Consider the following 26,000-nt stretch of genomic DNA (forward strand, 5'->3'; position numbering starts at 1 on the left):
TTTTGGCATGGTTTTAGCGGGGAGAGCTCAGCACTGGTGCTAAGACTCAGGATTTTTATCATCTGAGAGACTGATATGACTTCAACAGAAGCTCAAGCAAGGAGGAGGCTGAAGATGAAGGCCTGTTCGGAAACCACAGCCACCTGCTACCCAGAGCATCACAGCAAAGATGGCTTTTCTGTCATACTCTTTGGAAACAGGGCCGTTAAGTCAACAAGGGCTGTCAGACCTGTAGTGGCTGAGACCACAGTAGTCTTAGTGATAAGGATTCGGGGTTTGGTAGCGCTGGATGTGGCTGCTCCAAGAACTAACCCAGAGTCTCTCATAAAACCTAGGCAAACATTTCGATGTAGAAATATTTTTCTTCTGTTGTCTTATCTAGATCTAGTGATACTGTCAGGGGACATGTCATATGTGACAGCAGAACATGTCTTCTGGAAGATTCTTACTTGTAGAGGTGGGAAGGTAGAGTGGCTGGCTGTCCAAAGCCCGCCAGGTAGTTTGTGATCAAGCTGGAACCTAGTGTGTAGCTAGAGTTTTCCTGCCTGGCCCACAGTCAGAACAAATCTCTTTCACCTACCAGTCCCACAGCCGCTCAGACCCAACCAAGTAAACACAGAGACTTATATTGCTTACAAACTGTATGGCCGTGGTAGGCTTCTTGCTAACTGCTCTTACAGCTTAAATTAATCCATTTCCATTAATCTATACCTTGCCACATGGCTCATGGCTTACCGGCATCTTCACATGCTGTTTGTCATCATGGCGGCTGGCAGTGTCTCTTTGACTCAGCTTTCCACTTCCCAGCTTTATTCTCCTCCTTGTCCCGCCTATACTTCCTGCCTGGCCACTGGCCAATCAGTGATTTATTTATTGACCAATCAGCAACACACTTGACATACAGACCATCCCACAGCACTAGTGCCTGGCTCTTTAGCGGCCACACTGTGCATTATTCCCATTACTTTTTATTTTTAAATGCAGTGTGCCTGGGCATGGTGGCACTTGCCTTTTTTTTTTTTTTTAAGATTTATTTATTTATTATGCATGCAGTATTCTGCCTGCATGTATCCCTGCAGGTCAGAAGAGGGCACTAGATTTCATTACACATGATTGTGAGCCACGATGTGGTTGCTGGGAATTGAACTCAGGACCTCTGGAAGAACAGCCAGTGCTTTTAACCTCTGAGCCATCTCTCCAGCCCTGGCAATCGTCTTCTACTCTGACTTTCAAAGAGGCATTTGACTGTTTCTGGTGAAGAAACAGGAAAAGCTAGTGCCCACTTTCTTTATTGCCCTCTAACTCTAGGAGAAGGGTTGCCCATCTGCTTAGGTGCAGTTGAAAGTTTCTCTCTGGTCCTGCCCAGCCCTGTGGTCCTACAGCCACTTATAAAATAATCACTCAGAGGCTTAATATTAATTATAACTGCTCGGCCATTAGCTCAGGCTTATTACTGACTATCTCATACACTTAAATTAACACATAATTCTTAAAATAACACAAAATTCTCAATGTTTAGCCACGTGGCTTGGTACCTTTTCTCAGTTCTGCCTTGTCATCTTGCTTCCTCTGTGTCTGGCTGGTGACTCCTGACTCTGCCCTTCCTCTTCCCAGCATTCCCCTTGTCTACTCGCCCTGCCTATACTTCCTGCCTGGCTACTGGCCAATCAGCATCTTATTAAACCAGTATACAAGAGCATTATCCCACAGCACTTAGGCTTCTCTTTCTTTGGCTCAACTGGGTTTGATCTTTCTCTCCAATACTCCTTCCTTGACCCCCATCCCTAGCCTTCTGCTCCCAGCAGAAAATATCTCTCATTTGTATTTTCTGCCACCCTTCTCAAGGAGCATTTGGATTTTATCATCTCTTTTTAGTATGAATGCCCAAGGGGTAAAATAGTAGAAAACTGTGCTGAATGCCAGGTGTGTGGGCACATGACTGTAATCCTAAGCATTCTGGAAGCCGAGGGAGGAGACCAAGTCTTTGACACCAGTCTGAGTACCATAGTGAGATCCTGTCTCAAAAAACCCAAACACTGGCAGGTAGCTCACTGCTAGCGCATTTTCATACTTCCATTCTTAGCATGGTGATAGGAATCAAAATAAAGCAGATACATGGGCTGTTCAGCTGGAACAAGTCAGTTGTTGTGTGCTCCTTAAAACCACACCTCGAAACCTGCTGTCTTGTCATGCTTTGATATAAAACCAATTAATATTTCTATAGTACTGATTCTGTGAGACACTAGACAGTAGAAACAGGCAGCCACAGACATTATGGCTCAAGTAGTGTTGAGCCTATAGCAAAATGCCAAGAAAGTCAGAATATCATGTTAATATTCGAGCACCTACTTTGCAAAGGTCTGCTAGTTTAAGGGGATGATAACCTTTCTACAGTGCAGTCAAACTTTCCTTTATAGATAATGAAAACAGGGAAGAACTGGATATTTTCTAATATCAACTTTTGTGACCTTGGACAAGTCAATTGTTTTCTCTTCTACCCTCATTATCTCATTGTTTAAATAGGACAAAAAACCACATACTACACTTCAAAATCAGACACTGTAACTTAATCCCCCCCAAGTATTCTTCAAAATATTTTTAAAGTGACAAGTAAAATTTTATGCATTTACCATGTTCAAATTGTTTTTGAAATACATACATACATATATACATACATATATGTATATAATCCTCATATTTTCTAGAACAACTTTATTTATTCCCTGAGTACTTTCAAGTCTATGATATAGAGTTAATTATTGTCACTGTTTTGCACAATAGATTTCTTACACTCAGTCCAGTTCCTTGGAATACCTACTTTGCTCTTGACTGGTGTGAGATAGTCTTTCAGCATTTGTATCTGAATGAGATCATGTGACATTGGTCACGGAATGCCTGCCTACTGACATAACCTGAACTCCAGGTCTATCTAGGCTGCAAAAGGCAAGATCTCATTCTTTTATGTCCAGAGTCCTTCATTGTGTAAACATGTTTCATTTTCTTTATCCATCCATCATGGATGATTACCATCAGGCGGTGGTGGGGCACACCTTTAATCCCAGCACTCGGGAGGCAGAGCCAGGTGGATCTCTGTGAGTTCAAGGCCAGCCTGGGCTACAGAATGAGTTCCAGGAAAGGCACCAGAGCTACACAGAGAAACCCTGTCTCTAAAAACCAAAAAAAAAAAAAAAAAAAAAGACACCATTACCAAAGGCAGCTTACAGAAGAAAGAGGTTATTGAAAGCTTACAGTTTCAGAGGATGGGTCCATAACCATTGTGGCAGGGAGCATGGCAGCAGGCAGGCATGGTGCTGGAGCAGAAGCTAAGCACTTAGATCCTCATCCACATGTAGGAGGCTGAGAAAAATGACGGGGAACAGCATGGACTTCTTTTGAAACCTCAAAGCCCACACTCAGTGACGCACCTCCTCTTACAAGGCCGCACCTCCTAATGCTTCCTGAACTGTTCCACCAACTGGGGACCAAACATTCAAATATATGACTCTGGGTGCCATTCTCATTCAGACCACCACCACCAGGTACTTGTTTAACTCTGTATCTTGATTCTTGTGACTAATGTTACAGTAAATAGGGACATTCATGAATATCTTCGTACACTGCTTTCATTTCCGTTAGTGCTGTAGTAGTACTCCTGGATCACGTATTAGTTTTATTCTTAACATTTTAGAGAACCTCCATACTGTTTTTCTTAATGGCTGAAGTAATTTAATTTCTACCAACAATACTGTGAAGGTTCTCTTTTCCCCACACTTGTTATCTTTTAATATTTGTTTATAACAGTCATTGTGACAAGAGCTAACCTTATAAATGATTTTAAAACAGTTATCAGTTTCCATAACAATCAACCACAAAACCTCAATGGCATATGGTTTTGATCTTCTGGGGTTACACTGCTCCTTGCAATCACTGTGGGATACACTCGAGCACAAGGTCCCTTCATCTCTTGACCTTTATAAAATTCTGTTAGCTGGTGGATTATAACACCAGTTTACTTCTCCAGAAACTGGCAGTATGTCTTGAAAGGACTGATTATAATCTCTTCCCCAGTGTGTCACCATTCTCTAAGGCATAGGTGACTTAGGGGAAAGCTAAGAGAGAAGTCTACAGTGTAAGTTTTAAAAACTTTTTTTGAGAATTTCATGTTTATTTCCACCTGACTTTTCCTCCCTCCAATTCCTCCTGTGTCTTCTTACTCCTTCTAAAATCCATGACTTCTTTAGTTACTGTCACACACACACACACACACAGAGAGAGAGAGAGAGAGAGAGAGAGAGAGAGAGAGAGAGAGAGAGACAGACAGACAGACACACACATATGTATAAATACTAGTAGTTGAATCCATTTAGTATTGCTCATATGTATATATGTTTAGGGCTGACCACTTGGGACTGGATCCCTATCATAGGGATCATCCCTGAAGAAGACTGATTCTCCCTTTGAGCAGCCATTAATTGCCTGAATTTCTTCACCTAGGGGTGCGGCCTTGTGAGATTTCTGCCATCCATGTGGGGGCATGTCAACTTGTGCTGTCGTTGGGCAGGTCTTGTTTTAGGTGACCATATTGTTAAGAGATTTCATGGGTGCAGGTCATGTACAGAAAACACTATCCCACAGTGGACATATATATAGAAGACACTGTCTCACAGGAGACATCCTGGTCCCCTAACTTACATCTTTCCACACCCTCTTCCACAGTCTTCTCCGAATCTGAAGTGTAGGGATTGTATTGTAGGTGTTAGTTATTCTCTACATTTTGGTCCACTGTGGATTTCTGTGATGGTCTCCATTTGCTACTAAAAGAAGCTTCTTTGATGAGGGTGGGAGCGACACTTCTCTACGGGTGTAAGAGTAGGTATTTATTTTTGTCTGTGTAGCAGGATTCTTCCTCAAGGGGACCCAGGCTCTTCTTCATTTCGGGGATTCGGAGTCTATGAACTGGCCCAAATCTGACAATGTTGTTACTTGAAGTTACGTTGATGCAAACTGGTGAAAAGACTCACAGAGTGTTTATTGCACTTCCTCTTGAGTTGTGATCTTTAAGGGTCCCGGGGCTTCAATCTAGAGGAAGTTCAAATTTCTGCCAAGGCAAAATCCCTCAGAGGAGATGATCATGGTTCTTCAGACAAGAATTATCTTCCTAGACAGAAAAGAGGAACTGGTCCTATTGACAGAGGAGGCTTAGGAACTGAAGTTGCCCACTTTCATGGGGTTTACCACCATGACTCCATCTGACTACTCAGGGTCCCAACTCCTTGCCAATTAACATCCCAACTTTAACATGGGAAACCCAATTGAGATAGGACATTAATTTGTATTGCATTTTGGCCATTTGTGGAACAGATTTTAGATGTGGCCTTTGAAAATGATCCTGTGCTTACAGGAGATTGATCTGTTATGGCCACTATGTATTTTAAGTCCATAATGAAGATCTAGAGCTAGAAAATTAATCCTTTGAGCTCATTGCTTTCATTTTCTAACTCCCCAAGCATACACAGAGTCAAGAAAACAAAACTTCAGATATTAACTTTGTATTAGTCAGAGTTCACTAAGAAATGTAAACCACCCCAAGTGATTCTGAATCATTTAATCATCAGTGACACATTTTAGGAATTTGATCTTATACAATCGTGGGGGTTCTTGAACAGTTTATACACAGTTGCTGCAGTTATGTTCCTATATATTTAAACACACACATGCATATATATAAATAGGTTGTACATGTATGTTTGACATGTATGTATGACATACTATTGTGAATACACACACAATTTAGATGCATAGAAGATCTAGTTCCTGGCAAAGGAGGGGCCTAAGATAACTTGTAACTCTTTGTATACAAATTCTGAGAAAAGCCAAATAAAATATTCAAACTTCTGTGAAATAGAGAGCTGAGCTTGCAAGAAAAAAAGGGAAATACTTCAATCCCAGAAATGAAAAGGGAACTGAAAGGCAGCCTGGCAGGTCTATGAAGCAGCGGGGCCTCACAGGGATTATTTGTATCTGTGGTGAAGGGTGTGGGCTCTGAGGACCACAGTGTATGAAATAAGGATATAGAACTTTCATGATGTGGGGAGTGAATCTGAGGTTTATGAGGGAGCCAAATGGTTATGAGGCTGAGGCTAGACTACCAGTCAGGGACAAGAGAAAAAGAAGAAAAGGGGTCGGCGGTGTGTGTGTGTGTGTGTGTGTGTGTGTGTGTGTGTGTGTGTGTGGTGTCAACAGGGTGGAAATGGGGCAACTGAGCAGTGTCAAGAGACACAAGGATATCTCTTTCTTCCTCATGAACTCAGGGGGAAAAAGGTAGGAAAAGAAACCTAATATAAGAAGATGGTATCACAGTCCTTGAGCTTGTATAGTCTTGATATCCAAATGTTACTGTCCACGTGGTCCAGGAGTCCAGAATGTACAATGAGTTTGTGAAACGTAGTAATCAATAGTACAAATACCAACAGAATTTTGGGGGTATGATTTCAAGGTAGACTTAACAGAAGAAAATGATTATATGTAGTATAGGGATTTGTTGAATTTAAAAGGTTTTAATTTTCCTTCATTATTTATAAGGAAGCAAGAAAGGCCACTTGAAAAATTTTTTGTTGATTAATTATATATGTAGAATTTTCAGGGTTATTTCAATGTAAACATAGAAATAACTCTGAAACCAGAAGGCAGCAGAGAAAGTAGAGTGTGTGATAAATCCAATAGATGTTATGCAGAAAAGAAAATGGGAATAAAAAACAGGGTAGGGCTGGTGAGATGGCTCAGTTGGCAAATTGCTTGCCATCTATCCTTGACAACCAGAGTTCAGTCCCTTGAACCCACAGAGTAGAAGGAAAGAACTGACTTCTGAAGGGAGGCATCCAAGATCCACATGCATGCTGTGCCTTCCTACTCTAAATAATAATAAATAAAAAATAAAAATAGCCGGGCGGTGGTGGTGCACGCCTTTAATCCCAGCACTCGGGAGGCAGAGGCAGGCAGATCTTTGTGAGTTCGAGGCCAGCCTGGTCTACAGAGGGAGATCCAGGAAAGGCGCAAAGCTACACAGAGAAACCCTGTCTCGAAAAACCAAAAAATAAAAAAAATAAATAAAATAAAAAAAATAAAAATAATCATTTAAAAATTAGGGAAGATAGGAAGCACAAAATGAAGTTATAGAAACAGACCCAAACAAATACAACAACAATCACTATACATGTAAATTGTCTAAATTCATGAGTCCAAATATGGAGACTTGGATTGCATTAAGAAAAACTAACTTCATGGTGTCATTAATGTGATGATTTCAAGATATAAATAATAACGTGATATCAACCACACTCCAGGGCAAGTTTCACCAAGGAGTAGTTGGCCAACCTAAACTGAAGTAGATTGATGTTTTGAAGAGGGAGAGAAAGAGTGAGAACACGAAGATGAGCCAGTAGCAAGCCAGGGAGGATACTCTGGGAGGAGTTGGGAAAGGGGATAAATGTGGTCAAAAACTCACTGTATGAGTTTTTCAAAGACGTAAAGAAAACATTATTTAAACAAAAGAATAACACGACAAATTTGAAAATAAAATGGTGGTAAAAGAAGCATCATCAGCACAAAAAAGCTGGGCATCCACAAATGTATAGAATAAAAACTGATTTCAAATGAAGAAACATTGCTATGGATGAAGATGATTATTACATAAACATTTGAAGAAAGAGTTATATTCCTGAGTCAGCAAATTGTTAGAACATAACCTCAATTTTTAATAAGCCCGAAACTGCAGAACTCCAAGGAAAACAAATCATCAACTATAGTGGGAAATTATATTGCTTCCTCTGCTCAAAGACTGAGCAGTGAAGACCACAGAAGCAAATAATGGCATGGGCATTTTGGCTAATATAACCAGTATGGTGAATATGAAGGATATTTGGAAAAACACATTACTGTCAATTAAATATATATTTGTCTTAAGGGTAAAAACTCTAAGCACATAGTACATTTGTTTTTAGAGACTCCCCACAGATTCCTACAGAGCGAGACTGAATTATATCCCCACCATCAGAGTGGAGCTCTCCCTTCTCCTGCATCATCTTCAGTATTTGATGTTGCTTTTTTCTCTGTGATACTTTCACTAGAGATACCTTTATGGATACATTCACTAGAGATACCTTTATGGATACTTTCACTAGAGATACCTTTATGGATACTTTCACTAGAGATACCTTTATGGATACATTCACTAGAGATACCTTTATGGATACATTCACTAGAGATACCTTTATGGATACTTTCACTAGAGATACCTTTATGGATACATTCACTAGAGATACCTTTATGGATACATTCACTAGAGATACCTTTATGGATACTTTCACTAGAGATACCTTTATGGATACATTCACTAGAGATACCTTTATGGATACATTCACTAGAGATACCTTTATGGATACTTTCACTAGAGATACCTTTATGGATACATTCACTAGAGATACCTTTATGGATACATTCACTAGAGATACCTTTATGGATACATTCACTAGAGATACCTTTATGGATACATTCACTAGAGATACCTTTATGGATACGTTCACTAGAGATGCCTTTATGGCTGTGTGTCTGGTTGTGCTTTTTGTAATAGCCATGTTTGGAATCAGCTCAGTTGCTCATCAGGAAATTGTGGAAATTGTGGACAGCGTGATTGTGGCATATATGTTCAATGGAGTATTATTCACTTTAGGAAAATGAATGGAACTAGAGGTAATCACATTGGATGGAATAAATCAGACTTGGAAAAGCAGAAGAAAGATTATTTGGGAGTAGAAAAGGGATGAGTGAGAGTGGGGAAGGCTGACAAGAGAACAGAAGAATGTGTGAATATGACAAAGTACCTCATGCATATATATGAAAATGTCCCAGTGAAACCCATTATTGATTCCAATTTATATATGCCAGTACAAACACAAAATTAAAAAATGATTACATTTATTACCTTTTCCAGTGGTGGATCTTAAAGGGTCAATGTTCTGAAAATTTCCCAGGTCTTTCTCCTGTGCAGTCAGTATTGAGAGCCCTGGTAATAGCAAGTAAAATGGATGAGCACCTGTGCAGAAGACTGAAACTAGACCCCTGTCTCTAATCCTATATAAAAATCAACTCAAAATGGACTGTAAAAGTAAATGCAAGACCCAACCCTGAGATCCCTAGAGCAATAGATAGGGGAAACACTTTAGGACAGTGATGTGCATGATATGGTTTAGGTAAGATCCCAAAGAAACAGGCTGCAGATTAGACATATGAGATTATATCAAGTAAGAAACTTCTGCTCCACAAAAAGAATGATTAAGAGACAGAAGAGGCAACATGCAGGATAGGGAGTGCATTGCCAATATTTATCTGGCAAGTGATTAATATTTGGAACATATGAAGAACTTAGAAAATTCAACAACAAACAAACAAATTAAAAAGGAGCTGGGTCGGATTCATCAAATGAAAATACAGAGAAAGCTAATAGATATGTGAAAAAATGCTCAACATCACTAACCACCAGGGAAATACAATTCAAAATCATAAGGAGAGGATGTCGAGCCCCAGCTACAATGGCTGTAATGAAGAAAAGAAAAGGATGCTGGATCAAGACAGAGAAAGGAGCACTCTTACACTGTTGGTGGAAACACAGTGTGGTCACGATGGAAATCCTATCATCTTCAATAAATGGATGAATCCAGAGGACATTGAGACAAGACAGGCCCAGAAAGGCAGGTGCTGCGTGTTCTCATTCACACGTAGAAGCTAAAGCGGTGTTGACTTCTCCTAAGGAGGGAGTAGAGAGGTAGCCACTGGAGGAGAAGAAGAACAGAGGCATGGAGGGTGGATGCTCAGCACTAAAATGCAGTCGATAGGAAGCCCGAGTGTTCTAGACCACAGCAGGTGACTGGAGTCCACAAAAATGGACCACATATTTTATGGAGAACTAGAAGAGAGGGAGCTGAGGCTTTCTAACACACGGGAATGGTGATTATGGAGAGGGACACTAACTACTCTGACCTGGTCATCACACGTTTTATGCACATATCAGAGCATCACACTGTATCTCATGGATATGTCAGATTCTTATGTGTCAATCCATACAAGAAAAAAATAGGAGGGAGTTTATTTTTCACCTAACCATGTGCATATATGTCTCATCTGGAGAAACAAAAGCCAGTTACAGAAAGAACTGTATGCCAAGCTTGAAAACATAGGCCAACAGAGTTTGTGACCGAGGTATACGTTATGTATCGTAAGACCACAAAGAAATGTAAGAGATGACAGATGCCTCCGAGGAAGAACTCCTTCCAGACCAGTCAGCAGAGGACACTAAATCGTAACTGAATCACTGGATTTGTAAAAAGTCAACCAAACTGCATGGCATCTTGGTAAAATCCATCACAACTTCACAGGCAGGAATCTGAAATGTTGGCACTTTTGCGTATTTGACGTATTTCCCACATTATAAAGGAGTAAAATGATTGCTGTGTAAATCTGGCCTCATGTCTCGTGGATAACTAAAGAGTATATCTACTAGTCAGAGAAGGAGTCGGTAAGCAGTATTTTCTCATTCAGTGTCACAGAATGACATTATTTTGGTGATTCTGCTGTGTACCAGCATCTTCCAGGCGTCTATGTCTGTGTGTCTATGGTTACATGTACGCCACAATGCACGAGGAAACCAGGGAACAACTTGTAGGAGCTGCTTTCCTCCTTCAGCATTGTGTGTCCTGGGAATCTGAACTCACGTTGTCAGGCTTGCCAACAAGTTGGTTTGCCTGCTGAGTCACTCTCAGGTCCATAAAACAGGTTTCAAGCAAGTACTTCAACTGTGTGTGTGTGTGTGTGTGTGTGTGTGTGTATCAGTGTCTCTGGTAATAAAAATTATATTACTAAGTTGGAAATAATCACCAACTAAAAAGAAATAACTTTTAACTTCAAAGACAAAAATTGACTAGGGGACACACATCTCAAAGGGAATATTTAGCATCTCAACTTAAAAAAAAAAAACCCACATCCTATTAAAAAGGAGGCAGCTTGTGCAATCTTGTCTAGGTCTCCCGTTCTGGCAGAAGAGTTCTGTCTCTCTTTTAGCTCTTCACTGCCCTCTCCAGGTCCTATGGATCTTCCTGAGGTAGGGAAGGTCTCCACCCTTGTCAGCAGCGGGATGGGGAAGGAGGTGATGGGTGCTGAAGCACAGGAAACATGGACTTGTAATTATTTTTCTCACTGTGGCCACCACCTGCAATAGCATGATGGCTGAAATAAGACTCCACAGCACCTGAGCTCCAAGCAAAGCTAATGAATAAGCTAGCAGTCACTAAATCATATTGGGCATGTGACAGTAGCAAGCTTTCCATGAGAAGCAGACTTCAGTTGGGCATGGTGGCACAAATCTGTGATCCTAGCTGAGCCAGAGGCTGAGACAGGAAGGTGGCTTGACTCCAGAAGTTTGAGACCAGCCTGGACAATGTAATGAGACCCTGTCAAAAACAAACAAAAGAAGCAAAATAAAGCACCAATAAAGAGACACCTGGTAGACAGACAAGCCGGTATATGTGGGCAAAGCCCGTGTGTTGCAGCGTGTCTGGATAGAAATAAGTTTCATATTGCCCAAATGTAAATGAAGTCTTTGTGTTCGTCAACAGTGAGAACATCCACACTGTTTTTCTTTGATGGAAGGAAGAGCTGCCAGGTCTCAGGAGAACAAGAACATCACCTGAGACTCAGGGAGAGAGGAGCATAAACGGTGGAACCCTGGGTCATGTTGTCGAAGCTAAGAAGAGCAGAGAAAGAATCACTCACTTTTTGGAGAAGAAACAAGTGAGAAGGTACATCTTGAACTCAGTCAGAGACAAGAACGGAATTAGTTCGAACCCAATACTTAACCTCCTGGGAGAGCCTTTACCTGTCTGCTGGACCGCCTGTCCGCTGGAACCAGCCTCCTGGGCTACCATCTGCCCCTGGGTTCACAGTGCTCACCTGGGTGCATGTGCCTGCAGTCCTAGAACACGCCTGGCATTTGACTCATAAAGCAGTGGTTCTCAACCTTCCTAACACTGTGACTCTTTAATTCAGTTCTTCATGTTGCAGTGGCCCCCAAGCATAAACTTATTTTCCTTGCTACTTCGTAAGTGTAATTTTGCTATGGTTATGAATCATAATGTAACTATTTTTGGAGACAGAGGTTGACCAAAGGGGTTTTGAGAACCACTGCCCTAGAGGGTTAGCACTTGGTGCTCCCTTTGCCGAGAAATCCCCTCCCTCAATCTTTACACTAGTGACTTCCTTCTTTCCAGAGGCCTTAGTTCTTCTGTCACCTCCTCGGGGGACTTCTAAATGGAATGCAATAAGAAAGTGCGGAATAAATGACCTTGCCAGAAGTGGAAGCAAGGTGGCCTGTAGATACTTTACAGCCATGGAAACCAAAGACATCAGACACTGATTGAGGTGACATTTCTGGGACTTCATCTGAGTGCAGACGTTCTGCTCTTCAATGTGTGGCACAGAGTAAGAGGCTCTGGGGCTATACTTGTGATAATGAGCCACAGCCTGGGCTCTGGAGGCACACCTCTGCTGAAGAGCCTATATGTACTCTCTGTGTACTTCCCTGACAGGGTGTCACAGCCAGACTCTGGGTGTCTATCTCTGATGAAGAACCATGGTTAGGCTCTGGGAGTACATATACCAAGGAACCTCATCACATCTGTGCTTTGGTGGTCAATGAAATGTGTGCAGCCTTTTCCCCCAGCTCTGGGTGTTGTTCTTATATCTTTTGAGTGTTAATATTTTTTCATGTGAAGATATAAAAATATTTTAAAGGCTAGAGAAGCTGGAAAGGGATATTTACAAATTATATCATAGAGTTAATTACAATAATATATAAGAAGCCTCTAGAACATGGGGAAAGTGCCAACAATGGGCTGGAAATGGCATCTAGACGCAGTACAGAAAATAAACAAAGGCATCTTGTGAATACCTGAGATGTTCAGCGTCATTTGCAATATCAAAATTTTGTACTAAAAGTTCACTGGGACTTAACTTCCTCACCTATCAGGTTGACAATATGTTTTTTTGATAGACTATGAAGAAACAGTCACTCTACTATGTTGTTAGTGGGGATGAGAAATGTACATACCTCAGTGGTGGGGATTTGACATATTTAATAAAATTGAATATACATTTACCATTTTACCTAGCATTTCAAATTTTAGGAATATTTCCTGCGCAGTAATAGCATAAAAAGACTGTTGTGCGTAACTATGTTGCAACACTGTTCATAATAGCTAAAGATTAGAAACCTGCTCAATAGGCTACGGAAGATACAGTGGAATACTATATAGCTTTAGATAAGATGGATATCACTATGTACTCCCACCACAATAAGTTATGTATGAAAGGGAGTAAGATAGCAAAGTATAGTGTTCTAACATTTACCCAAGTAAGAGTAACAAACATATTTATGAACTATCAAATAAATAAAAGAATTACCTGAAGTAGTAAGAGGAAGGAGGTGTGGAGAAGATAGACATAAAAATGAGAGATTTTTAAAAAGTTTCACTTTGTAGCTTTATATTGATACAGTACAAACATCCTTATAATTACAAATGTTAAATAAAAACCAAAGAAGCAATCCTAAAACATTTTCAAGTGACTTTAAAAAAGGGGTCATGGGTACACATCCCTAGTGCGGTAAAGTACTTGCAGTAATCCCACAGAGGCAGCAACAAAACAAATCAGCAAAAGCTTGTTGGCTGCTCACACCTAGTCTTGCCCTTTGAAATGGTTCCAGATATCTGTGTGTGAATCAAAGAAAATGATCGTGTCAGTACATCAGGAACCAAGGTTTTCCACATTAAGCGGAAAAAGCACATGCTATCAGAGGTAAATCCCCACTCTGCCAAAGTTGGACTAAAATTATTAGAGCCTGGCTCTGCAATTCTACTATCTTACAAATATGATAAAAGGATAGACAATGACCTTTTATGCCTGCAGTATCATTAGCAGAAAGACGACAGTACACCCAGAGCCTCCTGAGGGACAATGCCGTCTATGGAATATTCATGTGAAGAAAGAGCAAGCTTGAATCAAACCCAGCTTCCAGGTCTACCATTTATGGTGGAAACTGAGCAAATAGAAACATACTAGGCAAAGTGGTTAGGATGCAGTCAGTTGAATCCAGAAGATGAGAAACTGTACTACTGTGCACAGCAAACTGCTCAATTTATTCATCAAAACTTCAAAGGAAAAAGTAGAGATGAAAAGGAGACTTAAGACATCACCCCAGTGAAATGTTCCAGTCCTGATTTGAATAATCAAGTCTATAAAAATTATGTGCACACCCAACTAGTATGCAAACTCTCCTGGTTATCTTGTATGCATGAACATGGTCTGATGATTTTGAAGCATGATTATGAATTTTTTGAGATGTAAAACTGATATTGTGGTTAGACTTAAAGGGGACTCGTCTCCTTGTTGTAATGTTTACCCTCTGGGCTTTGGGTTAGCTTTCTTTCCATCACCTGAGTCTTCCTTGCTGTGTACTGGCCATGAACCAAGTCATCCTTCAACATCTCACACATGGAATAACAGAAGCATCTCTGCACAATGAATGAACACACTGAGATATAGCTCTGGCCTCTGGGTGATGTGATTCTTGCTCTTTGTATGTGTGTGTTTCTTTTTAAAAATTTAAAGTGATCTACATTGAATGAGTATTGGATATTCTGTTCTATTTTATTTTATTTTCAATTTCCCCAGGTGCTAATGAGTCTGACAGTTTACTGAAAGTATTAACCCAGAAAGTTTCTCAATGAAGAGCTGTTAAATTCAACCCATCGCTACGTAAGAGTTGTGCTATGGAATGCTGGGCACACGGTGGGAACCACCCAGGCCAATCTGTACTTGCTCGTGTAGGGAAGGCATAGGTCTGGAGGGGAGAACCCTCCAGGGCCCCGCATCCCTTGAAGATGTCTTTGACTTGGACTCCCTGTGTCAGGTTATTGGGCTGCCTGTGGATGGCTTCTAGCTGATGAGAATGCCCGCAGCCGTACGCTTACTATTCCCATTATAGTGTTGATCTTCATTGGTTTAAAATTTGAAACTATGTTACTCTCACTTTCCAAATAGATACTTCAAAATCACAAAGAGCACAAAGCAGAGACAGTGAAACTCCTCTTTCCCACCTCTGCCCCCCCAGGTATCCTGTTTCTTCCTAGAAGCAACTGATCTGATAGGAGAACAAGAAGACACAGAAGAATGGAAAAGCAAGGGCCATGGTTAGCAAGGCTGCCGAGATGAGTCACAAGGCAGCTGGGGAATGGTATAAATGCACCTGTCCTGGAGAACTTAGATGTATAAGTGTATCGGTGTGTGTAAAACAGGGGAGATACTTTAATTAAGAGCTGTAGCCTATCTACATCGTTCTATAGTTTGTTTCTTTTCACTTTGTGTCTCTTGGTAAGTGTATTGGTGTGTGTAAAACGGGAGATATTTTAATGAAGAGATGTAGCCTATCTACATTGTTCTGTAGTTTGCATCTTGTCACTTTGGTCTGTTGGTAATTCACTGGGGAGGTAGCTCAGCTGGTAGAGCGCCTGCCAGTATCTCCTGGTAATTGTTCCATACCAGTGCCCAGGAAGCTTCCTCATTCTTCTTCTTGTAACTGTTCAGTTTTTATATACAGTTTATTTAACTCTCTCTCTCCAAATATACATCCACCCAGTGTTTTGTGACTCCATTTTGAACGCAGCATTTAATAACTTCTTCATACAGGACACGGAAAGGATTTTGTTTACTACAAAAAGCTCCGTGTCTCCGTGGCTCACTCAACTGTTTAGCCCCCAGCTCCCCCCTCACATTCCACATCAGACAGGCACATCCCACAACCTTCACACAATAACAACTAAATCAACTTATCTTTGAATAGACAGCTCAGGATAGACACACCTGTGGGGTGCGGGTTCAGGTTGGTTTGACTGGGGTGTGTGTCGGGTGGGTGGGGTAGGACTGAGGCAGCCTCATTTGTTATGCTTGAGGTCTTTAGCTGGGGCCAGAGTCTTCACGCTTCTCTCAGGGGATTCTAAAGTCTCTGAGTTGCTCAGAAATTGGCTACAAAGCTCTTGGTACTGGTGAGAGCAGTCCAGTGTACACTGCCTTCACCAGGAACTGCTGGAAATGGGGCAAGCTGCTAAACAGAAAAGTGCAGAAGCAGAAACAAGCCCAGGGTATTTTTAAACCTCTTACAGATAGGAGCAAACCCAAATTTATCACCAGCAGTCTTTTTAATGTGGCTTTCTTTTTCTCCCACCTCTCTTTCAAAGAGACACTTTTATTTTATTTTTTTTTTCTCTCTCTGCTCAGATAGCAACAGCTCAGCTCTAACAAACAGGACAAGTTCACACTTGTGAGAGTTACAGGCTGTAAGCAGCCGTTCACATAAACCACACCTCCCTTCCCTCCAGGCTACAAAGGCAACCATATCTGTTTGCCATCTTTGTTCCAACAACAGGCAGACTGAAGTGAAGGGCAGCTGGGTGGGAAAGAGAATGAACTTGAGCATGCTCACTTCTGTTCAATCCTCTTCTGCTCCATTCCCATGTCCCTCCAGAGCTGGGGACACAAAGTGTTAATTCCCCAATTTGAGAAGAACTCCCATCACCATGTCCTTTCTCTGACCCATATCCTCTGACAATTTAAGTGTCTTTACTTTATTCTCACAGAAAGAACTATCAGAAGTGTCATGAGGAAATGCGTTCATGCATGGGACAAAAGACATAACAGAATTATATTACTATATAGAATGAATGAGTGTTAACTTAATTTTTCTTGTGGGGACATTCTTGATATCCAGCCAGCAAACGTGTGGGCAATGACCATTTCAGGTCTTAGTAAGGCAGGGAAACCTATGAGTGGCTACCTTCTACACATGCAAAAATTTAGCACTCCATACCCCTGCACACACTGAAAATACAAATGAAACGCTCTCACTGTTAAACAGATGCATTCATACAACCATCTGCAGAAAGGTGAGGGAATTTGGCTTGGGTGAAACTTGCAGTCATATGCAATGATAAATGCTCAGTTAGCCATCAACCAGAAGCCCACTAGGCTAGTTCTAGCCTGCAAGCCTACAGGTCTAAGGAAGTATGTGGTATATCACTGAGTGGAGGTTTGAAGTTCAGTGCTGCTCACTTCGATCTGAAACTGTATCCAGCTCTGTTCTGGATCTCCCCAGTTTGGGTCAGAGACCAGATAGGTAAGCTCCTCCCCTGCTCATCAGTTTATGAAACACACAACTGCCTGCCTTTAATACCTAGGACAAACAGACTTCAGTGATTTGGGTGGGAAAGTACTAGGACTGCAGAGGAGTGCAAAGAGGCACTGAGTGGACTGGAAGCCGGCAAGTAAACCTGCTCGGCTTCTTGTGCAGTCCTCTCTGTTCTCATTTGGAAGCAACTTTTTTTGTGCTTGTGTTTCTGCAGCTGTCAAAACCCCAAGCTTAACATGGTTTTCTCCGTGATTAGACTCTGGGTTTTGGGGTCAGGAAGTTAGCTTGGGGAGGGGGTGGGGCTTGCTGTGGCTGTCTGAGCAACTGTAGAATTGTTTGATCTTTTCAAGCTTTAGAAATGATATCTTGCCACACTGTCAGTGGCCTTTGGTAGGCTATAGGCCACAGGTGGGGAGGGTATTTTATTGGTCTTTTACGAATGTGAGACTAGGTCAGCTACTTGACATTCAAGGGGACAGCCCCGAAGGGCAGATCCGTACATGATGCAATGAAGTATGATGAAGAGTCTGGGCCTTCCTCATGCTAGGTTCTTCTCTGGCCATGGAAAACCATACATGCTTTTTTTCTGGTAGCTAGGCGTTCAACCATGCAAGACTCACCAAACTTCATGGCAGAGAGCAGGACGGTGCAAAAAGTTCAGGGGAAAAAAAAGTTGTGGACAAACCCAGAGGAATGCCACACTGTTTAAATGAAGTCTTAGTCTCTAGACTGAAGTTTTAATAGGAAAACCATGTTAGGAGTCACCATGCATTCTTAGTCTCCTCGCAAGAACTGTGAGCTCGTCGGTCATTTTCTCACTTCAGGAGAAGATGAGAGAGTAACTCTCTAGGAAGGAGAGTCGGGGAGGCCTGTTAATGGGAGAGAACTGGCTTCAGAGATGGACACAGCAGGCTTCCCAGGGGAGACTTCTCAGGACTCCTCAAAGAAAACTCCTTTCAACCCTTAGCTAATTAGAGACTTCTAGAACCAGCTAGGAAACTTAATCCTCTAGCAGCTAAAGAGAGTTGACAGCATGGTTCTACGTAACAACGGGAGGTGGGAGCAGGTGTCTAGCAAAGAACTGCAGCTTGGAAGATTAGCGGCTGAACCAGCACCAGCGCTATTAAAGTGGAAATGGATTGGGAGCCACCCATATACACACATGGAAATGAGTTTCTAGGAGCCACATGGAGAAATGAATGCCATTGCTTTTGATGAATATATTTTATTTCACCCAATGTGTCTAAAATACTACTGTTTTAGATGTATAATCAGTATTGTTCATGAAATTTATAACATTAATGTAAATCTGAATTAGTTAAAATTAGAAACAACTGGGGACTGGAGAAATCATTCAGAGGTTAAGAGCACTCGCTATCCTTGCAAAGGAGCTGGACTCAGTTCCCAGTACACACAGAGGCTTATAATTTCAATTCCAGGGATCTGATGCTGTCTCCTGGCCTTCACAGGCACCGGACAAGCATGTGGTGCATGTACACACACATACATGCAGGTAAAACACTTGTATACATCAAATAAAATAAGTAAATCTTTAAAAAACTAATAAAATTAGACAAAATTAAAATAAAAACAGTCTCTCACTGCCCTAGCTACATTTCACGCGCTCATACTGCATATGGTCAGTGGCTACCATGCTGAAGGAGAGAGTAGGGGTCTTGAATAAGGAACCAAATTACACAATTTTCCAGACTGGGTTCAGATGCTGAGTTATGAGAATGTGTCTGTTTTATGTGAGAACTTGAGAGTCTATCCACACTTGTCAAGCTAGTTGTGTGCACTCAAACAGCCAAAGACAGGAGACTGTGTGTCCCAGGTGGATGACCACATTCACCAGGAGGCGATAAGAGTGTGGGAAAAGAGCAAAGTTCACAGAGGTGGTCTCCATCAATCAGGGTGGACTGAGTTTTGTTTAGTAGCATACAACCCCAAATGTCTGGCTTTACCTAATAAAACTTACTTTCTCCCCACGATGCATGTCTTAGCTTAGTTGGGGGCACTTGGGGGACATGCAGGAACTCAGCTGTATCCTTTGATCCATCCTGTTCAATCTCTCAGGGCAGCTAGAGATCAGGGCATGACTGATTACGAAGGCAGGGAAGAATGCTATGTTTAGTTTTGAATCAGGATCTCTCTCTCTCTCTCTCTCTCTCTCTCTCTCTCTCTCTCTCTCTCTCTTTCTCTCTCTCTCTCAGCAGAAAATCTTAACCTAAATTTACAGAGTAGAAGATGAAGGGAAGTCAGACTCACTGCTGATGATGAGTACATTCCAAGTCAGTGGTTGGCTTGGCACTGAGCTCTGCTATCCAAACTCTAGTTAGGGTTTGTCCAAACCTAGTAAACATTTTCCCTATCAGTTGGGGCACAGTGCTTCTCATTATCGCCCATCTTTCTCTCCATTTTAATTTCAAGTAATAGTAGATGGGGAGAGATGTGGTCTACTCTCTGTCCTACTGTCTGTCTGTCTCTTTTAAGTTAGCAGCTTTCTTTGGAGACAAAAGCACAGCTAGGGACTGATTGGGACTGGATTATCTTCCTCCTGCATCCTCATGTTGAACCTCAGTGTGGGCATATTTGAAGACAGGGCCTCGGGGGAAGTAACTGAAGTAAAGTGAAGTCTCTAGTGGAAATGGTGTTCTTGTAAGAAGAAAAACAAAGATGTCTGTGAACCTTTCTGGACCCTTTACATATACAGGGAAGCTGTTGTGAGAATCCAGACTGCAGAGTCTGCACCTGCAACCAATGGGAATAGCACTTTGATCTTGGATCTCTAGCCTCCAAGATGTGAGAAAATTGTTTTGTGTGGCCTAAGCCACCCACTCTGTAACATTTTATTATGGCGGTCTGGGAGGACGCATCAGGACCCGTCCCATAGTCTGTCCTCTAGCCATACAAAATGTCTTCCTATGGCTTGGTGAGACTGATAAGTCATTTTGAGGTGGAATAAAAGAGAAATAAGGAGACATCCAGCCAGGACTGAGAAAACTCAGCCTGCTTCCAAAGACACACCTGTGTGACTCGCCTCGAAGGAGATAGCTGACATGATCAGCCAGCGGAATAGAGGGTGACCTCAGAGGAGACACAAGGCTTCCTGTCTTCAGGAGGCACATATACCCCAACTGAGCTGCCATGCCCTCATTCCTCATTCCTCACTAGGGCCAGCCCAGCTGGTCAGTTCTGCCATCTGTTTATTCTGTTTTTAATTTGTGTGTGTGTGTGTGTGTGTGTGTGTGTGTGTGTGTGTGTGTGTGTGAGAGAGAGAGAGAGAGAGAGAGAGAGAGAGAGAGAGAGAGAGAGAGAGAGAGAGAGAGAAGTGTATGGATGCTGGTACAGGTGTCCCTCCGCGTGTGAAGAGGCCGGGGTTGACATGGGTTATCTTCCTCAGTTATTCTACTTACTGCTTTTTTGTCAGGGTCTCAAAAACCTGAAATTCAATGATTGGGCTGGACTGGATGGCCAGCAAGCCCCGCGATCCTTCTGTCTCCACCTTCCCGGTGTCTCAGGGCTGGGGTTACAGGCATGCACCCTGACGCCTCACATTTTATATGTGTTCTGGAGATGTGCTCTCAGGACCTCATGCAAGTGTGTGACTCACTTATGCAGCAAGTGTGTGACCCACTGAGCCATCTCTGCAGACCTTATAATGCGTTGACAGTATGTGATTTACTACATCTGCATGTCATTCCTGTGTCTTAGGAAAAGGGACTCACCTAGACATACAGCCCATTGTTAACATGAGCAGATATTACATTCTAGTCATCATCCAGTTCTGACCTTGTTTTTTTCAGACAGGATCTTTCATCAAGCTTTGGCTAGGTCCCCAGGGATTCCCCTGTCACTGCTTCCCCAGTACAGGCATTGTGGATGCGCTCTGCACATCCAACTTTGGGGACTGGGGATCCAGCTCAGGTCCTCATGCTTCCAGATCAAGAACTTACCCACTGAGCCATCTTCCTGCCTGAGAGGGTTTGTTTCTTTGTTTCTTTTTTAAATTTTCAGTTGTAAAGAAAGGGCCATAAATTCTGAATGCTTGGATGAACACTTATAGCCCCATGGTTTGCTTAAATATATATGCGCTCTCACGCCCATCTGAGCTATTTCTATCAAGAACAGAACTATTTTAAAACGCTCTCTCCATTGACACTCCAGCTGAAGAGCAATTTTATGGCATAATTATAACGCATCACATAAACTGGCTAAACCTTTGTCTCGCTGTGATTGTGCTCAAGAGTTCCTTTTCACCTCCCCTTCCCACAATGACTGAATTAAGAATATCCCAACTTTAAGGCTGTTCTTTCTCCGGGGAATAAAAATGATGCTCTAAGATGAAGTGCCTAAGAAGTGATGGGTGGGAGAGAAGTTTTTGGCCCATGACTCACTCCTTTATTACAGGAGAAGGTAATATCTTAACTATTCTTAAGAGCTCTGCACCGAGGATAACACAGGGAAGAGCCAGGAGGAGAAAACTGTGGGTACCAGAAGCCCTGGACAGAGGACAGCTCTACTTGCTTGTCCATGACCTTGGGCACCTCCCAGAGCCCCAAGCCCCAGTTTGCTCATCATCACAAGGGAGAAGGTAGACCAGATGAATTTTAAACTCAATTTGGGTAGATGCCCAAGAGCAGTATAGCTGGGTCTTGAGGTAGACTGATTCCTAGTTTTCTGAGAAACTGCTACACTGATTTCCAAAGTGGCTGTACAGGTTTGCACTCCCACCAGCAATGGGAGAATGTTTCCCTTGATCCTCTCTAGCATGAGCTCTTACTTGTGTTTTTGATCTTAGCCATTCTGGGGAAATAATCTTGAACACATTGGCACAGGAGACAACTTCCTGAATAGAACACCAATAGCACAGGCACTAAAATTGGTAATTAATAAATGGGACCTCATGAAATTGAAAAGTTTCTGTATAACAAAGGACATCATCAATAGGACAAAGCAGCAGCCTACAGAATGGGAAAAAATATTCACCAAGCCCATATCCGACAGAGGGCTGATTTTCAAAGTATGTAAAGAACTCAAGAACTAGATATCAACAAACCAAATAATCCAATTAAAAAGTGGAATACGGATCTAAACAGAGAATTCTCAACAGAAGAATCTCCAATGGCTGAGAAACACTTAAGGAGATGTTCAACATTCTTAGCCATCAGGGAAACGAAAAATAAAATGACTCTGAGATTCCATCTTACACCTGTCAGCACACACACTCTTAACCATTGAGCCATCTCTCTAACCACCACCACACACACACACACACACACACACACACACACACACACACACACGTATATGTATACATACACATAAATGTGTATGTATGTATATGTATATTATACAGTGCATGTGTGTACATACAAGGAAGTAGAAGAGATAGAAGAGAGGAAGAGTGGAGAGAAGGAAGGGAGAGAAAATGGGGGAGTTGATATGACCAAAGCACGGGATATGCTCGTATGACGTATCTTTATGAAACCCATCACTGTGTACAACGAATATACCAAAAAGAATTGAAAAGACTGCATTCTTACCCTTAAAGCTTTCAGTCAACCTGTCAAAAGAAGTCATCTGTTTAGTCACATTTATGTCATATGTGTTGTGAAAAGGCTCTCTAGAGGCCTTGGCAGGTTTGAGCCAAGGAGACATGCCATGTGGGTGGCGGCCAAGGGGGCATGGTGGAAAGTTACTCACACCATGTAGGCACTGCATCCATGTGGAAAGTTTTGTTATTAAAGGGGGAGGGGAGAGGGAAGAGAAAGGAAGAGGGAGAGGCAGGAAGAGAAAGAGAGGAAAAGAGAAAAGTGGAGGTGTACACAGCCTCATGGAGAGAGAGAGAGAGAGAGAGAGAGAGAGAGAGAGAGAGAGAGAGAGGAGAGAGAGGAAGAGAGAAGGAGGAAGGGTTTTCTCTTAAAGGGAGATTTACATAAATGACACCAGAACACTGGGCGGGTCCTAACAGTATGTACATAACACATAAGTTACACATAACACAGATTTACATTGACATGATGTGTTTATCTGTATCCTTTTTCCATCATCTATGTTGTCTAACATTTCTCTCTAGACTGATGTCTTGAAGGCAGACACAATTACTAGTTATCTTCCTGAAAAAGCTTTTGCAGACAGAGTTCTGTACCCAAGTGTGTTCAGTACACCCCCACTGATTAAAATAACTAAAGAGTCACATTCTCATCCCCCAAATTACTGTTGATAATTTGAAGTGTCACCTCCAAGTAACAGTTTTGGAAGAAAATGGGCTTTTTTCCCCAACCCAGGAGAGCGCTTCTGTCCACCTCCAGGGAAGTGTTAATTACCTGCTGCCTTGCCTGTCTCCATCACCCTTTGAGAGATAACACCTCTCCTGGCAGGAAACCAAATAGATTGGCATTAAGCCTTGTTTAATTCCATAAAATTTAATAAAGGATAGGTGTTTTGGACATGAGTTTTGTCTTTGCATTGTGTGGTACCAAGTTCTTGTTTTTTGATCTATCTTTCATCCCATTGGAGGAAGTAAGGAGCATAGACTGGGGACGGGGGGGGGGGGGGCTGGGGGGTGGGAAAACACTTGGCTGTGTAGCCTGTGTTTCTATGTGGTATATTATCATTTCCTTGGGTGGTGGGACAAAAGCAAGGTACCACCTAGGGCTTAAGAGGCGAGACCACAGCTCTGAGCCATGTAGAAGCAAAGCAATTCCCTCTAGTAGAGTGAGGAATCAAAAAACTACCATTACGTTTTCCCCAGAAAGCAGAGCTGCCTGTTTAAAAGCTTCTTGTGGGAAGTGCACGTGAGAAGTGGCAGGGCATGAGCCTACAGTGGCATCTGGAAAGCCACCCAGGCCCTGGCTGAGGGAGAGGAAAAGGTCTTCCAGCACATACACTCCCTCCACGTGGAGTCACAGAATCTGAGAGGAAGATGGGTGTTGACCGGCTTCTAACACTCCGTCAGTGCGCTTTAATACTTGTTCGAAACACGAGCACAACAAAGGAAGAACTCCTATTTGGAAAGGTTATGTGGCTTTCCATCTTGAACTTTTCCAGACCTCATGACAGCAGGAGGCCATTTCCCTCACGCTGGGCAGTCTTGTCCTCTGTCTGTGTCACTGGTGAGAGGGACCACTGAGGGCTTGAGAGATCGATCGATCGATCAATCAATGCCTTTAGCCGTGCACTCTCTGTTCCCACAGCGGCGGCTCAGGATGCTGCACCAACAATCATCTTTTTTCACATCATGTGGATTTGCAGGTTTGGAGTCTGAAAAGCCAATTTTCATTTTTAATCCTGTTTGAGCCCATCTCGTTAATCAGCCATGGCCTCTTTTTCACACTTGCCTTGGGACACCAAGAGAGACGGGTTATGAGCTGTTAATTAGCTATTAGGGACTGGGACACTTCCAAAGGGTCATTATTCACACCGTTTGAGGCTAATACTTATGTAATTAGAAGTGTTCCTTTCCTCTCATAAATCCCTGGTTAAAATAAATCTAGCTCAAAATGTCTGCTCAGCTTAAAGAGATGAGTGGTTAATTCAAATTCTGCTGATTGTGTGTGTGTGTGTGTGTGTGTGTGTGTGTGTGTGTGTGACAAATGTTTGAACAAATGCCACAGTCCCACCAAGCCAAGCAGAGTGAGACGAGGGAGCAGTGGGGGTGGGCTGTGTGTGTGTGTGTGTGTGTGTGTGTGTGTGTGTGCTGCACCCTCACATCTGGAGAGCCTTCAGCAGACCTCAAAAGCACTCCCTTGGCCAGCCCCTCTCTCACACTTTAGTTTTCAGAAAAGCTTTAAGAAGAATCCCTCTACTTAATAGAGGCAGGGGACATTTGTGAGGGCCAGAGAAGAGCAACTTCATCCTTATAGACATTTAGATGCTGTCTATGAATGCTAGAACATGCTTATTTTAGCTCAAACTAGGACCACATGCCTGGTCTCTATGCTGCTCCCTTCTCTGTCTCTGTCTCTCTCTGTCTCTGTCTTTCTCTCTCAACACACACACACACACACACACACACACACACACACACACACTGATGATGATCTTGGACTTCCACACAGCACAGGGATCACACAGTGGGCAGACAGCACCTCACATGGCAGTTGGGTCCCAAGAGGTAGCATTCCAAGCTCCATGTGGAATCTGAAAATCTTTAAAGATCCTTCCTCAAAGTTAGTCAATGTCATTTTCACTGCATTTGTTTTCCAAAATAGGCCCCAAAGCCAGCAGAGATTCAAGAGAAAAGGAACTTGATATCTGCTCTAAGTAGCCTCCCAATGACAAAGAATGTGCTCACCTTAAATATACTACATAGAGCCTACTGTGTGAAAACCCTGCATTTTGTTTGCTGACTGAGTGTATGATGCCTCTAGACCATCATTCAAGATATGAAAAATGATTGTATAGGTCTGCGGACACAGCAAACATGATTGATCCCAGCATCAGTTAAGGGCACCAAAACAAATCTGTTCACACCATGTGAAATTGATTTGCTTATGAGGCAGACTCTCCAGAGAAGTCCCTGCCCCAGGGCTGGTGCACCCAGAGCCTTGCTGATGTCATTGGGTAATGCTGCGTTCTTCTGTCTGTCTTCTGTGGCATTGCCAGTACTGGCTTCATCTTTTTAAAAAAATGTATTTATTTTATACCTGACTGCAGTTTCCCTCCCTCCTCTTCTCCCAGTCCCTCCCCTCTGCCCCTGCTTTGCCCC

General features: G+C 42.4%; 1 long non-coding RNA gene across 4 annotated transcripts in view; it reads left to right on the forward strand.

Annotated features, from left to right (window-relative positions):
• The window catches only part of LOC131908478 (uncharacterized), a 52,352-nt gene that overhangs the window by 8,532 nt on the left and 17,820 nt on the right, over positions 1 to 26,000 (forward strand). For 2 of the 4 annotated variants that reach the window (XR_009378606.1, XR_009378605.1), the window contains exon 2: positions 11,667 to 11,849. This is a non-coding gene — a long non-coding RNA (uncharacterized LOC131908478). Of the gene's footprint in view, positions 1 to 11,666; positions 11,850 to 12,317; positions 12,503 to 15,217; positions 15,477 to 26,000 lie in introns of those variants that run through there. The other 2 variants (XR_009378603.1, XR_009378604.1) reach the window with 2 other exon arrangements.

Source organism: Peromyscus eremicus, chromosome 4 (assembly GCF_949786415.1).
Source record: "Peromyscus eremicus chromosome 4, PerEre_H2_v1, whole genome shotgun sequence".
In the NCBI taxonomy this organism is placed as follows: Eukaryota; Metazoa; Chordata; class Mammalia; order Rodentia; family Cricetidae; genus Peromyscus; species Peromyscus eremicus.